At 40.5% G+C, this 14,762-nt stretch overlaps 1 protein-coding gene across 1 annotated transcript in view; it reads right to left on the bottom strand.

The window, feature by feature from the left end:
* The window catches only part of LOC308608555 (uncharacterized protein), a 934,308-nt gene that overhangs the window by 33,154 nt on the left and 886,392 nt on the right, over positions 1–14,762 (bottom strand). The window lies entirely within an intron of this gene.

The raw sequence follows: 14,762 nt of genomic DNA, 5'->3' as shown, positions 1-14,762 counted from the left end.
ATGAGGGTCTATAGTCCACAATAGGCTAAACAGTAAATTTAGTCCATTCCTAGATAAATATGACTAATTTAAAATCTTAACCATCCGTAGCAGTTTTGAGGGAGAAGGGTAAATTTATAAAAAGTAATAAATAATACCTTTTCAAATGCATAATTTATCAGCATTCAACTGGTAGTAATCATGTGAGCAGCTAGTTCATGCAAGGACTCACCAGCTATTCTGGAAGAGGTGAGTTATGTGGGGACAGAATTCTGGTAAACAAAGAATAATTTATTAAACTGCTCTATTCCTGATGGGTTTAGCTTGCTTATAGTAATCAGAAATCTATGGAGCACTTACCACGTGCTAATATATGCTTTCATGTGGCATTTGTTCATTTAATTATCACAACAACACTGTGAAGTAGGTACTATTACTAGTCCCATTTATTTATTTATTTTTAAACATCTTCATTGGAGTATAATTGCTTTACAATGGTGTTAGTTTCTGCTCTATAACAAAGTGAATCAGCTATACATATACATATATCCCCATATCTCTTCCCTCTTGTGTCTCCCTCCCACCTTCCCTATCCCAACCCTCTAGGTGGTCACAAAGCACCGAGCTGATCTCCCTGGGCTATGTGGCTGCTTCCCACTAGCTATCTATTTTACATTTGGGAGTGTATATATCTCCATGCCACTCTCTCACTTCATCCCAGCTTACCCTTCCCCCTCCCTGTGTCCTCAACTCCATTCTCTACATCTGCGTCTTTACTCCTGTCCTGCCACTAGGTTCTTCAGAACCGTTTTTTTTTTTTTTTTTTTTTAGATTCCATATATATGTGTTAGCATACGGTATTTGCTCTTTTTGACTTACTTCACTCTGTATGACAGACTCTAGGTACATCCACCTCACTGCAAATAACTCAATTTCGTTTCTTTTTATGGCTTAATAATATTCCATTGTATATATGTGCCACATCTTCTTTATCCATTCATCTGTCGATGGACACTTAGGTTGCTTCCATGTCCTGACTATTGTAAATAGAGCTGCAGTGAACATTGTGGTACATGACTCTTTTTGAATTATGGTTTTCTCAGGGTATATGCCTAGTAGTGGGATTGCTGGGTCGTATGGTAGTTCAATTTTTAGTTTCTTAAGGAACCTCCATACTGTTCTCCATAGTGGTTGTACAAATTTACATTCCCACCAACAGTGTAGGAGGGTTCCCTTTTCTCCACACTCTGTCCAGCATTTATTGTTTGTAGACTTTTTGATGATGGCCATTCTGACTGGTGTGAGGTGATACCTCATTGTAGTTTTGATTTGCATTTCTCTAATGATTAGTGATGTTGAGCATCCTTTCATGTGTTTGTTGGCAATCTGTATATCTTCTTTGGAGAAATGTCTTTAGTTTTTCTGCCCATTTTTGGGTTGGGTTCTTTGTTTTTTTGATATTGAGCTGCATGAGCTGCTTGTAAATTTTGGAGATTAATCCTTTGTCAGTTGCTTCATTTGCAAATCTTTTCTCCCATTCTGAGGGTTGTCTTTTCATCTTGTTTATGGTTTGCTTTGCTGTGCAAAAGCTTTTAAGTTTCATTAGGTCCCATTTGTTTATTTTTGTTTTTATTTCCATTTCTCTAGGAGGTGGGTCAAAAAGGATCTTGCTGTGATTTATGTCATAGAGTGTCCTGCCTATGTTTTCCTCTAAGAGTTTGATAGTGTCTGGCCTTACATTTAGGTCTTTAATCCATTTTTGAGTTTATTATTTTTATTTATTTATTTTTTTGCGGTATACAGGCTTCTCACTGTTGTGGCCTCTCCCGTTGCGGAGCACAGGCTCCGGACACGCAGGCTCAGCGGCCATGGCTCACGGGCCCAGCCGCTCCGCGGCATGTGGGATCCTCCCAGACCGGGGCACGAACCCATGTCCCTTGCATCGGCAGGCGGACCCCCAACCACTGCGCCACCAGGGAAGCCCTTGAGTTTATTTTTGTGTATGGTGTTAGAGAGTGTTCTAATTTTATTCTTTTACAGTAGCTGTCCAGTTTTCCCAGCACCACTTATTGAAGAGGTTGTCTTTTCTCCATTGTATACTCTTGCCTCCTTTATCAAAAATAAGGTGACCATATGTGCACAGTTTTATCTCTGGGCTTTCTATCCTGTTCCATTGATCTATATTTCTGTTTTTGTGCCAGTACCATACTGTCTCGATTACTGGAGCTTTGTAGTATAGTCTGAAGTCAGGGAGCCTGATTCCTCCAGCTCCGTTTTTCTTTCTCAAGATTGTTTTGGCTATTCGGGGTCTTTTGTGTTTCCATACAAATTGTGAAATTTTTTGTTCTAGTTCTGTGAAAAATGTCATTGGTAGTTTGATAGGGATTGCATCGAATCTGTAGATTGCTTTGGGTAATATAGTCATTTTCACAATGTTGGTTCTTCCAATCCAAGAACATGGTATATCTCTCCATCTATTTGTATCATCTTTAATTTCCTTCATCAGTGTCTTATAGTTTACTGCATACAGGTCCTTTGTCTCCTTAGGTAGGTTTATTCCTAGGTATTTTATTCTTCTTGTTGCAATGGTAAATGGGAGTGTTTCCTTAATTTCTCTTTCAGGTTTTTCGTAGTTAGTGTATAGGAAAGCAAGAGATTTCTGTGCCTTAATTTTGTATCCTGCTACTATACCAAATTCATTGATTAGCTCTAGTAGTTTTCTGGTAGCATCTTTAGGATTCTCTACGTTATTCCCATTTTAAAGATGAGGCAACAATGGCTTCAGGTGGTTAAGTGCATGTCCAATTTATAGGGCCAGTTAGAGAGTGGTTGAGCTGGGATTAAAGCATAGATTTGTCCCCAGAGCCCAAACACCCAACCACTTTTGTGGTTACCTATGTGGATACTGCCTCTGAAACCATTCTTCAATTAATCCTCCAGGGAGTTGATTCCTGATCCTTGAAAAGTCCTAGTCATATACTAGCTGTTCTATTCTACAGCATAAGCTTTTGCACTCTTCCAAAGGAAAAGGGCATAATTTACAATTTTGTACAGGGGAGGCATCTTCTTACCTAGTGTCTAAGACAACATCTATTTCTCTTCTTTCCTTCCTTCCCCATTCTTCCTTGAACCTTAAACTCAATTTTAGATCAGAAACGGATGCTAGAGGCTATCTTATCACGTCTTCTCATTCTTTTAAAATGAGAAAACCAGGCCCAAAGGGGTTAAATGATTGATAGTTGGTTGGTAGGGCTCCCCAATGTCTGGAATCCCCCTCTACTGTTTGTCCTATTATGTTACAGTAATTTCTATCTCTGTCTCCTGTTTTTCCAGCCACCTGATGCAGGAAAGGTATCATGAAATCACTTATTCAGTCTCAGTAAAGAGAGGTTTACCACTGATATTTGGACTGCTCTCATGTTATAACAGAAATAACGAAAGAGGCTTTACTGAGCTTCTCTATTGCAACTACAGGCTAACTGTGACACTGGACACAAACAGTCCTGAAAACCAATCTCAATTTTCTATTTGAACTAAAAGGAAGAAAGTAAACACATGAACGTGTCAGACTGGGGATTTAACTTGGAGAAGAAGTAAAAAGCCAGACAGAAATAGAAAAGCAAGAAGGAACATAGGAAATATAAAGGAAAATACCAGCTGTATAAATTAGATTAACACTAGGCCCCCCCAGGTCAATTTTAAGTTTTACATTTCTGATACATTACATAGTTTTCCTATCTCCATTTCCTCTGCCTCCTGACAGCCCTTCTTCCTGGCACAAAATGGAAAAAAAATCTATAAACTAATTACTAATTGACACAAAATTAACTAAAAAGGGCAGCCCCCCCATACACACCTGTACCTCTATACTACATACAAAGTCATGTTAACAATTATTTAAACACATTAGAGGCCGATTATTGAAATACATTATCTTTCTTGCAGTGTTTTTCAGGGTGTTACTGATATCTTGAGTGAAACAATTATTCCTTGGTTAGACTGTCCTGTCCATTGGATACTTTGTAGCACCTCTAGCCTCCTCCTGCCACCAAAGCCCAGTACCTGCACGTACTCATTGTGATAACCAGAAAACACCCTTAGGCATTTCAAAATCCCCCCTGGGGTGGGACAATACTCCCCCAATTGAGGAACAGTGGGACTAAGAACAACACTCTAGGTCCAACTTAGAGAAATTATTCACATCCTAGATTCATGTATTTCATTCAACACTTATTTATTGAGTATCTGCCACACACAAGGCCCCATGCTAGTTGCTGGGAGGTACTTTAATGAATCCAAACTCCAAACAGATTTTGCTGTAATGGAGCATGTAGGATGGTGTGAGAGACAAATATTGATTAAATCTTCACACACACATACACGCACATAAACACATACATTCAGAACTCCGATAACAGCAACAAAGACACATGGTGTTTTTAGAGCGTCTAACAGGAAGATTTGCTGAGATCAGTGACGAGTCCCCAAGGAACCTTCAGCTTGAGCTGAGATCTGAAGCATAAGTAGGAATTCACTTGTTGATGATGAAATGGTAAAAACATTCTCCGTAGAGGAAACAGCATGTGCAAAGTTACACAGATGAGATGGACATGAGACTAGTATGGCTAAACCTGAGAGAATGAGGGGGGGAGTGTCCTGTGACATGAGGCTACAGAGACAAATAAGGGTGAATCCACACATGGTCTTGTAGCCTATGTCAGAAAGAATAATTTTCAGGTACAACTAAGCAAGTGAAATGTGGTAGAAGGCAGAAGAAGGAGATGGCTCACATGAGACATAAATCCGCTGATGGGTGTTGCACCATGAAACTTCAAATCAAATCAACCCCCACCTGAATGGACATCAAGATAGCACAAATAAAAGTACTTCCAGTGGGGTATAATTGTGTGGAATTTACCCAGTCAATAGATTTGGTGCCATGCAAGGTTGTCTGGAGGTTGTCATATGTAAGAGCAGATGTCTGTCCAGGAATGTTGGGGGAATCTGGAGACAACCTAGAGAGGGCACAGGTTACAGGGAAAGAAGAACTGGAAGTGCCAGCAATTGGGTCTCACTCCCGGACTTCCCTGCCTCATGGCAACTTTGCCAGTCCCTGATTAGGGCTTTTATCAGTAAAATAAGGACAATAATTCCCCCAGGTTTCTGAGTAGGATTAAATGAAATACCTCAAGGAAGAATGTCTAACCCAATGTCTGGCATATCCGAAGTGCACAATTCATGCTTTTAATGAAACTAAAAGCTTCTTCAGTTGTAAAATAAAGTCAATAATAACTGCCTTGATATCCCAAGGGTGTCATAAGGGCAAATGGGATAAGTTAGTAAAGAAGCAAAGGGTATTATTATTATCAATAAAGGAGTGTGGCATGAATGTCAATCTGAATTCATCATCCCTTAATTGTTCTGTCAGTGGGCTATATTCATAGAGGCAAAATGCTCCATGGAACATCTCTCTTCCTGTAGTCCTCAGAAAAATCAGGGATGGGGAAAAGAAGAAATGATAGTATGCAAGTTTTTTGTGTCCTGATGAAATAACAATTACTGTGATAAGAAAGGTTAAGTGCTTTAGACACAGGTGCACACAATTTTCCTTTGGCTATGTTGTAGAAAATGAAGTATTGTTTAAGATGAATTTTGTACCAGCCTATGCACCAACATTTTGGGACATGCTGACTGACCATGGTTCACACTCACAAAAAGAGAAAAGGAAATATATATATATATTATATATAATATATTATATATATATATATTATATATATATATTATATATATATAATATATATATATATGTATATATATATATATATATATATATATATATGTCGTTGCTCCCAAAGTCCACTGCCTCAATTTTGGGACGATTCATTGTCTATTTAGGTATTCCACAGATGCAGGGTACATCAAGTTGATTGTGGAGGTTTAATCCGCTGCTCCTGAGGCTGCTGAGAGAGATTTCCCTTTCTCTTCTTTGTTCGCACAGCTCCCAGGGTTCAGCTTTGGATCTGGGCCTGCCTCTGCGTGTAGGTCGCCTGAGGGCGTCTCTTCTTTGCCCAGACAGAAGGGGGTTAAAGGAGCAGCTGATTCGGGGGCTCTGGCTCACTCAGGCAAGGGGGAGGGAGGGGTACGGAGTGCGGGGCGAGCCTGCGGCGGCAGAGGCCGGCGGGACGTTGCAACAGCCTGGGGCGCGCCGTGCGTTCTCCCAGGGAAGTTGTCCCTGGATCACGGGACCCTGGCAGTGGCGGGCTGCACAGGCTCCCGGGAGGGGAGGTGTGGGGAGTGACCTGTGCTCGCACACAGGCTTCTTGGTGGCGGCAGCAGCAGCCTTAGCGTCTCATGCCCGTCTCTGGAGCTCCTTTAAGCGGCGCTCTGAATCCCCTCTCCTCGCGCACCAGGAAACAAAGAGGGAAGAAAAAGTCTCTTGCCTCTTCGGCAGCTCCAGACTTTTTCCCGGACTCCCTCCCGGCTAGCCGTGGTGCACTAGCCCCTTCAGGCTGTGTTCACGCCGCCAACCCCAGTCCTCTCCCTGGGATCCGACCTCTGAAGCCCGAGCCTCAGCTCCCAGCCCCCGCCCGCCTCGGCAGGTGAGCAGACGAGCCTCTCGGGCTGGTGAGTGCTGGTTGGCGCCGATCCTCTGTGCGGGAATCTCTCCGCTTTGCCCTCTGCACCCCTGTGGCTGCGCTCTCCTCCGCGGCTCCGAAGCTCCCCCTCTCTGCCACCCGCAGTCTCCGCCCCGCGAAGGGGCTCCTAGTGTGTGGAAAGCTTTCCTCCTTCACAGCTCCTTCCCCGAGGTGCAGGTCCCGCCCCTATTCTTTTGTCTGTTTATTCTTGTTTCTTTTGCCCTGCCCAGGTACGTGGGGAGTTTCTTGCCTTTTGGGAGGTCTGAGGTCTGTTGCCAGCGTTCAGTAGGTGTTCTGTAGGAGTTGTTCCACTTGTAGAAGTATTTTTGATGTATTTGTGGGGAGGAAGGTGATCTCCAAGTCTTACTCCTCCACCATCTTGAAGGTCCCCCCTCAGCCCACCTTTAAGTGAACCTGCAGCTCTGACGACCAGTTCCCAGTGCATAGACAATTTCCACTTCAGTTGCCTGTTCTCACTGCTTCTCCACCCAAGGTCTTTCTCTGGAACCATGAGCTCTTGCTCAGCCTGCTTGCTGGGAGGCCTAGAAGTCTCTGAGGCTTAACCACCCCAGGGACTACCCTCAACCAATGACAGTTGAGAGGTGGTAGATGAATATTTCATTTTACTTTGTCCTTTGATAGATTAATTCTGAAACATGTTCCACATGGTTCCTCAGAGGGTCTCCAATGATTTGAACCCCAGTTGCCCATGGTGATAACCTGCTCCTTAAAACCCTTTTAGTAGATTTGCCCCTTCCTTGTCTCACTTTCTCTACTGTCTTTCATGTACTTTTTATAATTCTCTCTCAAATTAACTACCTGCAACCACTTCATGTGTAGTACATGTAGTACTTTTGGGGAAACTCAAATTTCGTTACAGGATTCCTGGAACTGTCCAGTTCATAATGCAAGATTTGCATTTCTAATGACACAATGGTATGTACTCTAAAAAGACATATGGCCCCATGGTTGGTAGAAGGAGGAAATAGCTATTTTGTAATGCCTCTTAAAGGAAAAAGACAAAAGTCAAGGATACATTCTCTAGGAAAAAAGTATGATCTGTTTAGAATATCAGATTTTCATTTTAAATTTACTGGAACATTAGGCCATACCAATACCTACTAACTTTTGAGGGTCACTTACTTTACTTTTTATTTTTTTCAAAGTAGCATCTGCATTTTATTTCAACATCAAATCACATGTGTGTTATAAAAAGGGAAGTGTATCACTTTGATTAAAAAATAACTTTCTTGTTGTGATGTTTATAGTTAACCCATGCCTTCCCTAAGCAACAAATGTAGGTCAGCCACATAAATTACTGGCCGAGAACACAAAAAAGAGAGGGGGTCACTTACTTTAAAAGCAATGAGTTGAAAAGATTAAGTATTTGACAGATGACTTTGTGCCTAAATGTCCTTTACCACCTTTTGATTCCTAATTGCCTATATTGAAGGTATTAAGCTTAACTTGCTAAATAAAGCCTAGAAGGAGTTACATTTCATTCGAGTGACCTACCAGTGCCCATCCAAGCCTCTTGGAGTGGTTCCAACAGATGCTAAACTATGCAAACCATGTAATTAGCTATTTTAGGTACTGAATTAGTAAGGACCCTAGACCATAAACTCAGTGATAAAAAGTGCTATAGATGTTTAATCTACCTCAACACTGCTAGTTTCTAACACAGTGCCTTGTACTTACTAAGTGTTCAATAAAATGTTCCTGAATGAACACATAAGCAATCTCCATTTAGATGACTTTTACTATACTTACATGCATTAAGATAGGAGAAAATTTGGTATCTAAATAGTTACAGATCTAAGGAGAAAATACTATCGTACATTTATCATTCATCTTTAGTGTGAAGTTATAAAGCTACAAAGCTACCTGGCTCTTTTCTGGTCCATTTATATGTTCACATCTGGGAAGTTAGGAGCAAGAGAAAGCTGAAAGTATAAGATGTAAGAGTGACCCTCAAAAGAAATATTTTACCCATATAAATACTTGTCTCAGCTCACTATCATCTGTTATGTTAGTAAAGCTGATATAGAGGAATAATGGAACGTCAGGTCAGAATCAACTTCGCAGTATATTCTTTATGCTCTTAGGAAAAAATAGGGAGTTCAGAAGAGTAGCTCCTTGGGGCCTTCCCTGGTGGCGCAGTGGTTGAGAGTCTGCCTGCCATGCAGGGGATGTGGGTTCGTGCCCCGGTTCGGGAGGATCCCACATGCCGCGGAGCGGCTGGGCCCGTGAGCCATGGCCGCTGAGCCCGCACGTCTGGAGCCTGTGCTCCGCAACAGGAGAGGCCACAACAGTGAGAGGCCTGCGTACCATATTAAAAAAAAAAAAAAAAAGAAGAGTAGCTCCTTCACACTTGTAGCAACTAAGCAATAGCTAATCAAATCACTACAGATTATCACCTTTTTTTAAGGAGGTGAACATTATATTATTGGTTTATGAGTGATGTACCCTGGAGCATTTTGGGTTTTAGTCCCAATGTAGGAATGAATTAGCAAAGGAAAAAAAAAGAACTTAGCAATGTAGGTGTGCTTTGCATAATAACTGAATTTCTACAGGACTCAGTATTTTCCTAGAATGTAGGAAACCAGTCCTGACTTGGTCTTGTTAATCTTTTATATCCCCCCTCATTCATCAAGCCTCAAAATTTCCTTTTTTTGTTTTGCGATACGCGGGCCTCTCACTGTTGTGGCCTCTCCCGTTGCGGAGCACAGGCTCCAGACGTGCAGGCTCAGCGGCCATGGCTCACGGGCCCAGACGCTCCACGGCATGTGGGATCTTCCCGGACCGGGGTACGAACCCGTGTCCCCTGCATCGGCAGGCAGACTCTCAACCACTGCGCCCCACCAGGGAAGCCCAAGCCTCAAAATTTTTGAAATGCTATCTATTAATATCTATGTAATCATAATTCTGTGCTACAGTAAGACCTTTAGAATTTGTTCTTTTTTTTTTTTTTTTGAGGTACGCGGGCTTCTCACTGTTGTGGCCTCTCCCATTGCGGAGCACAGGCTCTGGACGCGCAGGCTCAGTGGCCATGGCTCACAGGCCCAGCTGCTCTGCGGCATGCGGGATCTTCCCAGACCGGGGCACAAACCCGTATCCCCTGCATCGGCAGGCGGACTCTCAACCACTGCGCCACCAGGGAAGCCCTAGAATTTGTTCTTTTGATGTGGTGATGGTTTTTGCCCAGTTCACAGAAACCTAAAGTGTTACCATCAACATCTGATATATGAACCTCAGAGTTTGTTAGAGAAATCTCATTAAGTGTGTGAGATAAAGCAAAGGAGAAACAGGGCTTTGACCCTGCAGGGTACAGACAGTGGAGGAAAGCTCTTCCCATAAATGGAATATACATAAATTGATAATTTTGGCGGTTTAATTGAAGAGAAATGATAAAACCTTAGCAATTCAAAAGTTTCAATTCCCTACTCCTCCTACCTAGTTCAACCGGACTAGTTTTGCTTTCATCTGAGCTCAGGGCATCCTGGGAATTCCCAGGTTGGCCCTCTGATTCTCTGCCATTGCTCTGTGACTAAGGGCTGCTGAGGAATTTTTTCATTCTTAGCACTCACCAGCCCACAGTGACTTACTTTTCTGGCTTGTTGTGACTGTGTGCTGTGCCTGAACCTGGAAAGCACCTTCTCTCCTGCCCTTGCTCCCCTTGCCCTTCACCACTTTCTCTTCTTGTCCAGGCCTACTTTTAAGAGCTCCCCCTGCAGGCAAGCCCTTTCAATCAGTCTGTTGGCCTTCCTAGGTCGTCAGCTACTAGAGCCACTTTGCCTCTGCTAGGGAGCACCCTCTGTGATTCCTTAAGGCCCCAATTTTACCACATTTATAGAAGAACAGGAGCAGAAATGTAGCCTTTAACTATTTACTTGCCAAAATAGATTGCTTTACCAAGAACATCTCTAACACTCAGAATGGTAAGATGCAGCACAGGTCCATTTCAGGGGATGCTGAAGGTATAGAAATGTTGCCTTGTAGGAAATAAAAAGCTTTTCCTTCAGTATCTGTACCCAGCAAGGTCAAACACTTTGTTTTTGACCTTATTTAATAAACAAATGTGATGTTAATAGGTATCAACATTGACATTTTAGGTTTCTCGAAAGTGATTTTAAGAGAAAGATAAATTCTAAGAGTTGTATACTAGCATACAAGTAGGCATGCTTTGCATAATAATTGCATTTCTACAGGACTCAGTATCTTCTCATTATGTAGGAAATCAGTCCTCACTCAGTCTAAGAATACCTATATATTCTTTGAAAAAAATTACAATTTCTGAGGCTGATGGAATGAGATCTTTACTTAGGAGGGGGGAGGAACAGGGTACTACCAGTGATGAATGAGATAGGTTTTCAGGACTATTACTAAACATTGCAAATGTGAATGGTTTGACTTTGTTTCATAATCCTTTGCTGAATGAACATTTAACAAATTGATTTATATCTATATAAAAAGCCATTCTGTTCATTTATAAGTTCATAAATGGAACAATACTCCTAATTGTAATAATTATGTGAAAACCACTGAACTGGAAACCAAAAAACCTGTGTTTAGGTTATATCCCAAACTATTTTGGGGGCTTTGTTTAAGTCACTTAGTGGGCCTCATTACCCCATTTGAAAGAGGCAAAGTTGATTAATTCTAAGGTCTTTTGCAAATACATAGTTTGGTGAGTCTACAGTCATTATATAATAAAAAGAGTAGTTTATAAAAGAACAGATCCTAAGACACTGCTTCTACTCTATCTAAAGTCAAGTTTCCTAGAAGCAGAGCCTAAGATGAGGATTCTTTAGCAAGTGATTTCCTGAAGAAATGTTCCCAGGAGAAACCTGTAAGGGAGTGAGGGAAGCAAGATGGCAGAGGAAAGCGCTAGGCAAAGGTACACTTTCAGGACCCTGATCCTATAAGGAGCTCTGGAGCATAAATTGTAACACCAAGTTTTTCCCACCTTGAAGCAAGGATCCTGAACTTGTATATCTCCATATTAGTAAGACATTGGCCACAAACCACTTTGGGAAATGGAGGCATACCTTCCTAGGCTTTTCTAGATGGGGCAAACCTCTGGAGAAGGGGATACATGAGCTGTAGCAGCCAACACCACAGCAGCCATTGGGTGGCTGGACTGGCATGGTAAAGAGAAACTGGATGGGTGCCAACAGCGTCTGTTATATACTATTTCTTCTTTACCCTATCTAATTTTTATATTGAAGTGGTATTACGAGGTTACAAAACATTCACGTCACTTATCTCATTGGACTTTGATAATTTTTCATATAATTCACATAATAAGCATTTGATAAATACACATAAAAGACTGGTTATTATGTTTTACAAAAAGGAAAAGCTCATATAGCAGTAATTTTATTTTTTGTTAGCATCTCATTTAGATAGCATAGGGTATGAAATGCTTGTTCAATGAAAAAGTACAAAATGGAACTTATCAATTAAGGCTTCTTGGACAAGAAGTACCCCTGAATTTTATTTTACTTCTATCAAGTGACCTTGTTCCAGGAATTCATATTACATTTAGAACTGACTGAATACTGGATAAGATAGTTTATTAGAACTTAACACAAAACAGAGCATATGTAAAGCTGATAATATCTGTTTTGTTTAAAAAATAAAAGTCTGCTCTCTGTGGTAGAGACAATAGGTTTCTACCTATAAAATGTTCCCTTCAAATGGATTACTATTTGAAATATGATATAGGTGTTTAATTCTTTAACACCCAGATAACTTATTAAAAATAGCACAGTTAACCTTTTAAGCTGTTATTAGTAGCATCCTCCTTATGATGAACCAAGACTAAAGAATGCATTTTTAAAAAGGAAATTTAGCAGAGCTCACAGGAGAACTGTGGACTTGAGGAAAGCCAAGTACAGGGGAAATGGATGTAGTAAAGACACATGTAGCTGATTTCACCATGTTGTCTTGGAGAGTCTTAAAGGATGCTCAGGAGTAATAAATACTCCTTCATCTTTTTCAGGTCATGGACCTTCTGAGAATTTGATGAAAGTTATGGACTTTCTTCCCAAATGGGAAAATACATATGCACCCGAAATTCTGCTATCAGTTTAGGGTAATTATAGAATACTGAATCCCTCTATGAACCACTGTTGTAAAAAGAATTGGAAGTACGTTTGAGACTATGAAGAAGAAATGACAATAATAGGCCAGAAAAAATTTTCTATTCTGAATACATATTTCCTTTTACTTTCACTTGGAGAAAGTGCATCTCAGGTTTAATGATGTTAATGAAGCTAAAATGAATAAGAAATACAGTTAAGAATATCTAACACAATATTCACAAAGATTTTTTTGTGTGTGAGGAAAAGAAAGTAATTATAGGTGGTTTCATTAGGAGGACCAAGGAGATATTTCATGACTGACTAGGTTGAGATTAGTTTTCTGAACCAATAAGAACTACCCATTAAAGTTATTTTCATGGCAAAATTTTACCTTCCTTTTTACATTATCAAATGACATTCTGTTTAATTACTTACTTTCTTAACATCATTACAGCCTCTCTGTAACTCAGGATGCAGTCTGACAGGAAGCCCTTTGCAAACCAAATACTTTTCTACCTCTCCCACTTTTGAGAAATGTAAGAGAGGCTAGTTTGATTTAGATTGATGCTGGTCTTTATGTATTCCAGCTCCATTTTTAACCACCGGTTTTTGGGGACCTCCAAGGTCCATCCCTTGCTTTTTCTTAAAAGCTGTTTGTTGCTTTGGCTTCACAGAACCTGGCTGTCTTCCATATATTTATAATTCACCACCATCTACTCTGTTTTGGGGTTTTTATTGACCTCTACTCTCCAGTAAGATATTTAAGCAGGTTTCTGGAAACAGAATAGGCCATCTAAACAGCTCCAATTCAAGATTTTAAAAATCGTAATATACTCTTAAAGTACAGTGTTCACATTTAAAGAAAATTTAGTTGCCTCAGATTTTCATTTCTATTTGAATTCCCTGTAAGTGGAGTACTTAATCATTGTGAGATTCACTTATACGCTCCACAGTGCTCACACACTCCATGTGCAGATTAGAAGCCAGACTAATTCATTTTTCCTCCCAAATTATTAAAACAGGTAATGCACTTTTATTAATGTTAGAACCAAGTGAAATAATTCTGGAAAATTAATGCTCCAAATGAATGCAATTTCAGAGCTCGGTGAGTACATTATAGGCTTATTATTCTTACTCTGGGATGTTATATTCAGCGGTTTTGATTTCTACAGAACACTAGGAATAATTTCTCTGTCTCTTCTACATGATAACCTGATGACCTGGCACTTTTCCTGAAATGAAAAGGTATCACTGTAGCTTGGATGCCATAATCTTTTAAGAGCTATTCAGTTAAAATATCAGAGGGCAATGGAAGAAGATTTGGGTTGTTAAATTTTCTGACATAAGCCTAGAGATATAGCATGCATGCACCTCTTTTCTTTCGTCTTTCTCTCTCTCACAAGCACACACATACAAATATGAATGATATACATAGATGTTTATTATACCAAGCATTTCACAAGGTATGAGGCATATCGATGGTAAAAACAGAGTAGAGAATATCTGCCCTCGTGGGGTTTATTTTCTAGTGGATGAAACAAAGAACATATGCAGAGGGACTGTCATTCAGTAAGACGCAAGACTCTCCCCAAGACTTAAGAGGAGGGAAGAGAGACGACGTAGTAGGTTCATAATTTGGTAGTGGTAAAAGGACAGAATGCTCACTTGATACTTATTATTTTCCTCCATGAAGTGTGGGGTGAGATCATAGGCTCAGAGTAAGGAGAAAAGATCCAAATAAGGAGATTTAAAGAGAGAGGAGAAACGGTAAACTAGTTATTTTGGAGACTGGGAAACTATAAATTTACTGGGCAGTGCTAAGATCTATTTAGGTTTGTGCTAATGAAATTAAGGTGGAAACAACTTGCCATTTTGTGATTCTTTTCAGTAAAATTAAGTAGCTGGGATGCAGGAATGGAAAAGGCAAATGGGTGGTTTAAACAGAGTAGAGGCTTTTCAAGGAAAATACAATGGAGCGAGATGGGGAAAGGAACTGCAGGGTATTTTCAAGGGGAGACCAATGAGATTCGGATAATCACGAAGGAAATTGATGAAAAGA

The sequence above is a fragment of the Mesoplodon bidens genome (genome assembly GCF_964165515.1).
Source record: "Mesoplodon bidens genome assembly, chromosome: X".
NCBI classification, from domain to species: Eukaryota; Metazoa; Chordata; class Mammalia; order Artiodactyla; family Ziphiidae; genus Mesoplodon; species Mesoplodon bidens.
This window is presented reverse-complemented; position numbering and strand designations above follow the sequence as displayed.